Below are 9,645 nucleotides of genomic sequence, written 5' to 3'. Positions count from 1 at the left end.
GATGTCTAACTTCAGTCTCTCCTGCTGCAGCTCAGCCTTTTTTAGTCAAACCAATTCCCATCTTCTCTGCAGAGGTTAATGATATACAAGAATGTCACAAGCAGTCTCTCTTCCAGCAACGACTAGCCACAGGCAGCTTTCTACCTGGTTGGGACACTGATTTCAAGGCCTGCTATTCTGGGAAATGGTGAAACAGCATCTGGGGTGCCCACCAGTTCAAAGCACTCTGTAAACATGTTGACATTGCCTCCTTGCCTACAGAACTTTCCTCAGGAACAGACCAAGGACACAGGCGGACACAGCTTGAAAGATTTGATTGCTGTACCTCTCCAGACAGAATCTCCCATAATTCTCAAATTCTAGGGAACAACAGAATCACCTACTGACTCAGTAGGTGTTATGGACTGAATGTTTGTGATCTCCTCCCTCCAACAAAAAATTCATATGAGGAAGTGCTAACCCCCAATGTGATGGTATTTGAAGATGGGGCTTTTGGGAGGTCATTAGGGTTAGATGAGGTGATGAGGGTGGGGCCCTCATGATGGAATTAGTGTCCTGATAAGAAAAGGAAGAGAGACCAGAGCTTTCTCTCTCTCCACCATGTGAGGACATAGCAAGAAAGCAGCTGTCTGCAAGCCAGGAAGAGGAGAATACTGGACCCTGATGTTGAACTTCCAGCCTCCAGAATGGTTGTTTAAGCCCCTTAGTCTATGATATTTTGTTATGGCAGCCTGAGCTGACTATGACAATGGATCTGGGATGAAGTCTGGGGATCTGTGATTGCTAACAAGTCCCCAGGTGACGCTGATGCTGATGATGTTGGCCCATGGACCACATTTTGAGAATCGTGTATCTTGACTCTCCAAGAAGGTACTCCCTCATCTTGGGTTGGCTCCTGCATGCCTGAGAGATGAAGCCAAGGTAAGGAGCCTGCCAGGTTGAGTGCGAACAACACGCAGACTTTGCAGTGGGACCAACCTGGGTTGAATGCTGCCCTGTGACTTTCTAGCTGAGACACCACAGGCAAATCATTTAACGCAGTGCCTTTCTCATCTGTGAAATGGGAATGAAAATGCTTACCTCCTGAGGTTCATACTGGATGGGATGTTTCATCTGCAAAGTGCCCAGCTCAGTGTTGACACAGTAGGCTTGCTTGCCCATTGCTTTTAGGGTGAGAGAGGAGGATGGGTCTTCAGGAGCCTGCGGTGGTATTGGCAGCATCTCTATCACTGTGTCACGATCTTGGAAACCCCCAAGTCCCCACACGTCATTTCTTACATCAGTTCTTAAGTAAGTGCCATCTGGACTCACTGACAATTTTCCCCCATCTGCAGCAAGTCCCCTGTTCTCCCAGCAACTAGGAAAGATGCACAAAGCATGGGCAGGAGACAAACCCCAATGACCAAGAGATTCAGCTGCCTCTCACCCCTGGACAAAGGGGAAAAACAAAGAAAGGTCTCTTCCCTGGCTGAGCATTTGGGAAGTCTGGGCCAGGAGTCTCTCCTGTGGGTAAGTCAGCCCTGCCTGCAGGGTCTTTAACTTCAGGAGCTTCTCCAGTCCCTCTGCCCTCATCCCCTTAGACTTTTAGCATCCTCTGCTGTTCTTTTCCTCTTGGCCTCCCCCAACTCCTGCTCAAAGAGTCTTCTATGCGTCTGCGCTCCTGAAATAGTGACCTTCGCCCAGGGTCTTGCAGGTGACCCATCAGTCCTATCACAGACAGTCTGATTATCGCCATGCCTGTCTCCCTGAAGTGCCACCCTGAGTTCACCCCGGAAGCGAAGAGAGGGGTGGGGATGTGGAATTGGGATGTGCAGTGTGCAACCTGTGCGGCTGTATGCAGCCACCTTGAGTCCAAGGAGGACTTGCCCAAGAACCAAAATTGGGGGGCTGTTGTCTGGGAGGGTCTTCAGACAGAGCTTATGTGCCCAGTACTAGTAATAAGAACTGACCCTCTTATATCATACCACTGACTATGTCCCAAGCCCTGGTTAAGTTCTTTGCACATATTAAATAGCTGATTTCATTCTCATGACTGTCCTATGAGGTAGTTACTCTTATTATTCCCATTTTACAGAAGAAGCACTGAGGCAGAGAGACACTAAGAAACTTGCCCAGGGACATGGGGTCAGCAGCAGAGCTGAGATTTGAGCCCAGGCGATCTGGCTCTCAAGTCCATTTCCTTATCCACTACATCACATGGAGAGAGAGAGAGCCTTAGCTATCGGTGCATCAGGCATGTGCTTAGAATTTTTGAAGCTTGACTTGTTATGCATTGTTTGTAGTTTGGAGAGAAAAGTTTATGTTTCATTTATTTTCTTTATGTTTTGCTGAAATTCCTTTGGGAAACTCTAGTCTCTATCAGGGAAGTGGGGGAGCAAAAGGAGATAGATAGATAGATAGATAGATAGATAGATAGATAGATAGATGGAAGGTAGATAGATAGATAGTAGATAGATAGATGGTAGATAGATAGATAGATAGTAGATAGATAGATAAATGGAGATAGGTAGGTAGGTAGATAGATAGATAGATAGATAAATGAATGGATAGATAGGTAGGTAGGTAGATAGATAGATAAATGAACGGATAGGTAGGTAGATAGATAGATAGATAGATAGATAGATAGATAGATAGATAGGTAAATGAATGGATAGATAAGTAGGTAGGTAAGTAGATAGATAGATAGGTAGTTAGGGTGGGTGGATGGGGGGATGGATGTGTGGGTGGGTGGATTGGATTAGTGGGTAGATGGGTGGATGGTTGGGTGGGTAAATGCATGGATGGATGGATGGAGACAGAGAGATATAGACAGATATCCAAAACTCAGGTTACAAAGGAAGGCAAAAGGGATGGGAAAAGGGAAGACCCCTAAAGCCAAGCTTGATGGTCACCGCAGACAACACAATAAAGGCAGAAGGAGTCCCCCTCATCAAGATCGGTCAAAATCCGACTTTTTTTCCAAGGCCCAACGGAATTGCTATGTCCCCAAGGGGCCCCCACGAAGCCAACATCAGTTCTACCTCAGAGGGGGAAGGGGGAGGCTATGGAGATGGTGTCACTTGCCTTTTTCCAGAAGAAGGGAGTGTACGCTGGAGCCTGGTACCCTCCCGAGAGGTCCTGCTGACCAGCCGAGGGCAGCCGCGCTGCTGGGGAACGGCTTCTGGGAGCAGCAGCTGGCGGGTTGCCATGGGTTCAGGAGTCCTAGCTCGCACCGAGTGGTTGCCTTGTTGACGCTGGAAGAGGCTGCGTTCCTGGCCAGCCCAGGTGAGAAAAGAAAGAGCACCACGGGGAGTAAGAGGAGAATCGCCAGGCCACGTGGAGAGGGCCGCCAAATCCCTCACTCTGCTGCTTTGTTTGTCCGTAAGAGATGCGTTCTGTCTCCACCAGCTCCCACCAGCGGGGTGGGGCAAGAAAGTCCTTCGCTGCAGTGTCGTCAGATCCAGTAACTCGGGTTTCAGCAACTCGGAGCCTGCTTGGATGACTTGGGTAAATGCAGACCTGGAGGTTCGCACCGTGATGAGCTTGGGAGTGAGTGGGACGGTGGTGTAGCTGGCTGTGTCCTCCACCCAGCGGAGACAGCCACCCCTGCCTCTGGGAATCTCCTTGGTCACATGTCTTGCCTGGAAAAGCCCACGGTCGGTTTGCATGGCCATCATTTGTCATCCGTACCCGCGGTAAGTCACCATCTGGTTCTCTCCTACTGTTACAGACCAGGGTTCCTGGCCTTCCCCAATTGGTAGAAATCGGTCAGAGGCCAGACAAGAAATTCAGGCTAGGCTTTTTGGGGCCCCTGCTGCAGCAGGGGGGAACGAGAACAAGTAAGAGGTGCCCTTGCTAGCTCGCTCCCTAAAGGCGAGAGCTGGTTCCTTATATGGGGTGAGGGGAGGGGTGTGTCCAGGGGTCGGGCCAGAGGCGTGGCTTAAGTGGTCTGCCCACCCCTTTCGTGGTGCAGCGGGCATGCGCAGTGCCCTGCTTTTGCTCCCGGCACTCTGCGTCTGTTCCTTGCCCTTCAGAAGAGGCAGTTGTGTTTTTGAGGTCTTTTGTACCTTGTCGTCCATAATTTGCCCCAACTGGGCGTGCACGCAGTTATTTTTAGTCCCTTATACTTTCTTTGTATTTTTGTGCTTGAGGATACTCCAGGTGGAAGCAGGGCAGCAAAGGGTCCCAGGTCCCAGGTCCCAGGTCCCAGCCTGTCTCACGATGGGTCAAGACTCAAAGGCTTCCCTGCCACACACACTAAGGAGCAGTAGCACCCCATTGGTCCCCGGCCCCAGACTCTCTGCAGGATCACCTGCCACCTTCACCCACCCCTCCCCAACTGGCCAGGGCGACTCTCCTTTCATCTAGCTGGCTTCCCAGCGAGCCATCAGCTACTCGGAACAAGTGGAAACCGAGGATGACTTGGAGAAGGGAACGTTCAGGCTTCTTTCTGGCCATCAGGCTGGGCTGCCTGGCTGATTTGGATGGTCCCACCCAGCTGTAGCTGGGCAGGAGCAAGGTGCTGTCAGGAATACAGAGGGAAAAGTCTCATTAATGCTTTTCACACTGTTGCTGCTCTCCTGCAGGTCAAAGCCAGGGAGGGTGAGAGTGAAGAATGGGGTTCCAACCTGGCACGCAGCGTGGTCTTCCTCTTAGCCAGAGAGACTCCTTTTTTTAACCATTTTTTTTACTGAAATATAGTTAATTTACAATGTTGTGTTAGTTTCAGGTGTTCAGCAAAGTGATTCAGTTATACATGTATACATATATCTATTCTTTTCCAGATCCTATTCCATTATAGGTTTCTAACAAGATATTGAATATAGTTCCCCGAGCTATGTAGTGAATCCTTGCTGTTTATCTACTTCATACATAGTGGTGTGTATCTGGTAATGCTAAACTCCTAATATATCCCCCCTCCCAGCCATCTCCTTTGGTAACCGTAAGTTTGTTTTCTATGTCTGTGAGTCTATTTCTGTTTTTTAAATAAGTCCACTTGTATCATTTTTTTTAGATTTCACATATAAGTGACATCATATGGTATTTGCCTTTCTCTGTTCGACTTACTTCACTTAGTATGATCATCTCTAGGTCCATCCATGTTGCTGCAAATGGCATTATTTCATTCCTTTTTTATGGCTGAGTAATATTCCATTGTAAGGACAGACTCCATTTGATGAGTGCATCCAAGGTTTCTCTGGTCTGAGGAACAGATCCAAGCTATCCACGAGGCCACAGGGCAGACAGCTAATCCAGGGACCAGCCGGCAGTTGGAGGTTGGAGGAGGTTGCCCCCGAGAGCTAGACATTCACATCTGCTGGTGAAACACAGAAAGCATCTCCTGCAAAGAAGCAGACTCACTTGCATTCCCATCTCTCTTCTGCCACCTCCCTGACCATCCCCCTCCTTCGTCCTGACAAGTGCAAACCAAGTCTCCATGTCGATGTACTTTCACTGCATCAGAATTTCCAAGTTTGCAGCTTTTTCCCATGTTGAGTGCACTTTGGGTGGGATATGCCTGTTGACATCTGCAGAGGCCCTTTCCGGTCCAGCCACAGGAGCCTTAGAGAATGCATTCTGCCCATTGTCCTTCTCCCTATATTTCAACACCTTGGATCCCACTGGCTGCGGTTACAAACGACCAGAACCGACTGTAACAATAGCAACAACCCCGACACCACCCCTGCAATGGCATCTGCCTTAAATAAAGCATCTCCTATGTGCCCAGGTGTAGACTGAACGTTTTCCATACATTTCTTAGCAATTCTTACAGCATCCTCTTGGATATGTAATATTACTCCCATTTTATAGGTGAGAAAACTGAGGCCTGGAGAAAAAAATAGCTGGATTAATGTCATACCACTAGGAGACTGGATCGTGGTAACTATTTTTCCGTATGCTTAGGAACTTTCCTATCATTGCAAGTGTTAAAGGATAATTTTCCCAAAAAAGGCAAGATCATGACTCTCCTACTTTAACAGGTATTAAAGATTTTATTTGGCTTAATATTAGTGAGGGAACCAGGCAGAAGGTACAACTAATCCAAAGGAGAAGTCTAAAAAGTGTAAATTTATCTGGAGTAAAGGAAAGTGAATTGACAAATAATCAGAAGCTGGCTCTTTCCTTAAGGAAGAGGGAAATCTATTGAACCACTGGACAGAATTTATTTGCATGTTTATAAACAAGAATTATTTTGCATTGCTATCAAGTTATCTGCAACTTACATGACCGTAAAACATCGCAAAGGCACTGAAAGGCTACAATCAGACAACCTACAAGGGTGTGCTCTGAACAGCAGCACCCAGTGATCTTTTGGGATTTATTCCAGGATTCCTCAGGGGAACATGTACTTGAACCAGGTCTAGACAATCTTAGTGCCTCACTCTGTCTGATAATAGCAGTTAATATAAGGAGTGAGCAATCAGAACCCTTCCCAGGGGTTGGTTCATAGCCTCAGGGACAAAACAGTTATCTCAGCTGATACGGTCAAGCTAAGGCTGCCAGGCATGCAGAAGGAAAGCATCTATAACAGGATGCTGATTCTCGATTTTACTGAGCATTTACCACATGCTAGGGATTGCTTCACAGGCTTTATATGTACTAATTCATTTCATTCTCACAATAAACCTATAAGGGAGTTTCTATTGTTCCATTTGATGGATGAGAAAGAGAGATTCATGGAAGCTAAGGACTTTGTCCAGAGTCACATTGCTGGGAAGTGGCAAAGCCAGATGCAAAAACAGGCCATCAGATTCCAGAGTCATCGCTTCAAGCTCTGTGCTATCCTGCCTTGTAAAGCAACCTGGAAAGGAAAGCAGAGGTAAGTAATGATGGGTTATGACGGAGAGCAAGATTGCAGATGGGGCTGAGGACCTGTTCCAACCCCTGAGGTGCTGGAGCCTAAAGGGGTTCTAGAAGGTTCTAGAGCCCTTCCCCCCTGGAATTCTTCCAGCAACCCCAGTATCCTTTCCAGCTACCAAAGCCAATCCCCCGTCACTCTTCTTTTTTTTCTGCCTAAGCGCTTTTGAGTTATACATTTTTCCATGAAGAATCTTGACTTATACAGCTATTAAGTGACAAGCTGAGTTTCAAAACCTCACCTGCCTACAATGCAAAGCTATGTCTTTCAGTTTCTTCACCTGCAAATGGGGCTATTAGTGTACTACCCCGCTGGGTTATTGTGAAGATTAGGTACATCAGTCCATCTAAAGCTCTGAAAAGACTGCCTGGCACCTAAAGTACTCAATACAAGTTTGTTTTGTCATCAGCTCTGTTTGGCAAATGGATAAACTGAGCCAAAGATGTCATGAACTTCACCAAAAGTCATGCACTTGCCACCACTTATTAGCAAATAGCAGGGTGAGTCACTGAACCCAGGCAGTGATCAGAGCCTATTGGCTTCACTCGGACCCTGGAAGGTTCCTCGAGAAGCCATCTGGCCCCTCCTCCTGTGCAGAGAAGAGGGGCTGCGGTCCTCGGAGCCTGGGTCAGGCAGGGCTCCAGGGCTGGAGGGCTCCCAAGCTGCCTTCTTTGGCAGCCCTGCTGCTGGAGCTGAAAGAACCACAGGCAGCTGGGGCCTCCCGGCACTGAGGGCCAGCAGCCAGGTGAACAGAATGGTGGGGCACCGGCTCCCACCCAGCTGGGGTCTGAGGCAAATGGACCTGCTCCCATCAGCCTACCCAGGTGCCCACTGAAGCACCACCATACCTGGCCACTGGGTGCTGCCACCACCTCTTCTCCCCGCCGTTGCCACTGTGTGGAAGCATAAATCCAGTTAATGTGTCCAAAAAAGAAAAATCGAAATGTCAGATCTGCAGAGATGGTTCAATTGAAGGAATATTGATTGTCACAGAGAATATTCTCACTTTATTCACCTACTTAGTCTGCTCCCCTAGGTGCATATGAATTCATCAAATCTTGTCACAGCACATAATAATGCTCGTTCCCGACATTGTTGTGACTGCTCAGGCTTCGGTTCTACACACCGTGCCTGTCCCCGTTGGAGTGATGGCAGGGCGGTGGAGGGAAGGAAGGGAAGGAATTGCCAAGACATCGGCATGGCATTTTCCCCTGGACAAGGCACTTTCCCCATAGCATCTGCTCTGATCTTCAGTGCAACCATGGCGGGGGAGGGGGTCCTGGAGGGGATGGTATTCCCATTTTCCAGATGGGATCAAAAAGGTTAAGCAACTCATCCAAGTTCATGCTACCAGCCAGCTAAGATTTGAACCTTGGTTTTCTGACTCCAAGTTCAAGGCCCCTTCCACTCCACCATGCCCTTTGCTGCAGATGGCAGCACAGATCCAGCCAGGATCGGAGATGGGTGGAGCCCTCTTGCCTTCTGCTTTGCTCAGCCAGCGCCATGATTATGCACCCACTGTTTGCTTAGCCCTGGATGCAGAATCAAGGAGATGATCCATAACCCTGCAGGGGTCTCCCTATCAGCATGGAGAAGAGATGAGAGTTTTGGAGACTACCATAGCTGGAACTCTGAGAACACCACAGTGGACCCCTGACTGTAGGAAGTGGTGTATCAAGTTGACGCCAACACAAAACAAAGTCTGGAGAACCCTGAGAAAGTAGCACAAAACTCATGGAGGGCATCTTAGCCTTTCGTGACCCAATTGCTGGAGAACCCATCAAGAAGAAGGGTTGGGTGCCAAGCCCTGGAACGTGCTTGCACAGTGAACTATGGGTTCTCTCCAGACATCTCCCAGGAAAACACAGCCCTAGAATACCTGGACCAGCATTTCTAAAATGTGTCCCAAGGAACAGGAGATCTGAATGTCTATGAAACAGATTATTTAGATTCAGGGCTTCTCAGATCCTTTATCATCTTGATGGTGATGATGAAGGTGATGATGATTATTGCCCATGTTGACTACAACCCAATGCTCCCAGCACTATTTGTGTATTAACTCACAGTCAGTGCTACTGTGATCCCCATTTTTTAGCCGAGTAAACCAAGATGCAGAGAAAGTGACCTGCCCGAGGTGAAGAATTCTTGGGGTGATGGAACAAGATGAGAATGCTGGAACCCACAGGCTGGGTCTCTTCATGGCGCAACTCGGAGAGGCAGGTGTAGGATGCAATAGTTTCCAAACGTCTTTGGCGGCTCTGCCACCTGCCCTTGTTTTGTCCCAGAGTAACTCTTGGGACTCAGGCTCTATGGAATATTTGAAAACTCTGGTTTAAACAATTGGCCTGACTTGGCTGCCTCAGGCAGCTCTCAGAGCCCCCTTCAAATATACTCTTAGAAGTGAGTGCAAGTTGATATGCCCAAGGCAGTTTCTGAGCTGTGGCTAGTTTGAATCCAAAGGTGGGAGCTCCTGGAAAAACCCAGAAATGCTGGTTGGGCTGGGGCCAGTGCTTCCACCTCTCTGCCCTCTCCCCTGGCCACCTTGAAGCAGGTAACTGAGAAAAGGAGGATGGACTCTACTATCTTTCCCCTCACCGCCATCCTGGCTGAATACCAGTTCTGAAACCTCCCAGCCACATGCAGAAAAGGACACTTCCAGGGTTTAGACTCAGCCCAGAAGAATAAAGATGCCAATCACTTTGGGCACCTGCCCCTGTCTCCCCACCTGGGGCTCAGCCACCCCCGCCCCCCGCAATTTCTGGCTTGATTTGATGCCTTGGCTGGCATCTCCAACAGGTGCACAAAGT

Source organism: Balaenoptera acutorostrata, chromosome 20, assembly GCF_949987535.1.
Source record: "Balaenoptera acutorostrata chromosome 20, mBalAcu1.1, whole genome shotgun sequence".
In the NCBI taxonomy this organism is placed as follows: Eukaryota; Metazoa; Chordata; class Mammalia; order Artiodactyla; family Balaenopteridae; genus Balaenoptera; species Balaenoptera acutorostrata.
Note: the sequence above shows the minus strand (reverse complement) of the source record.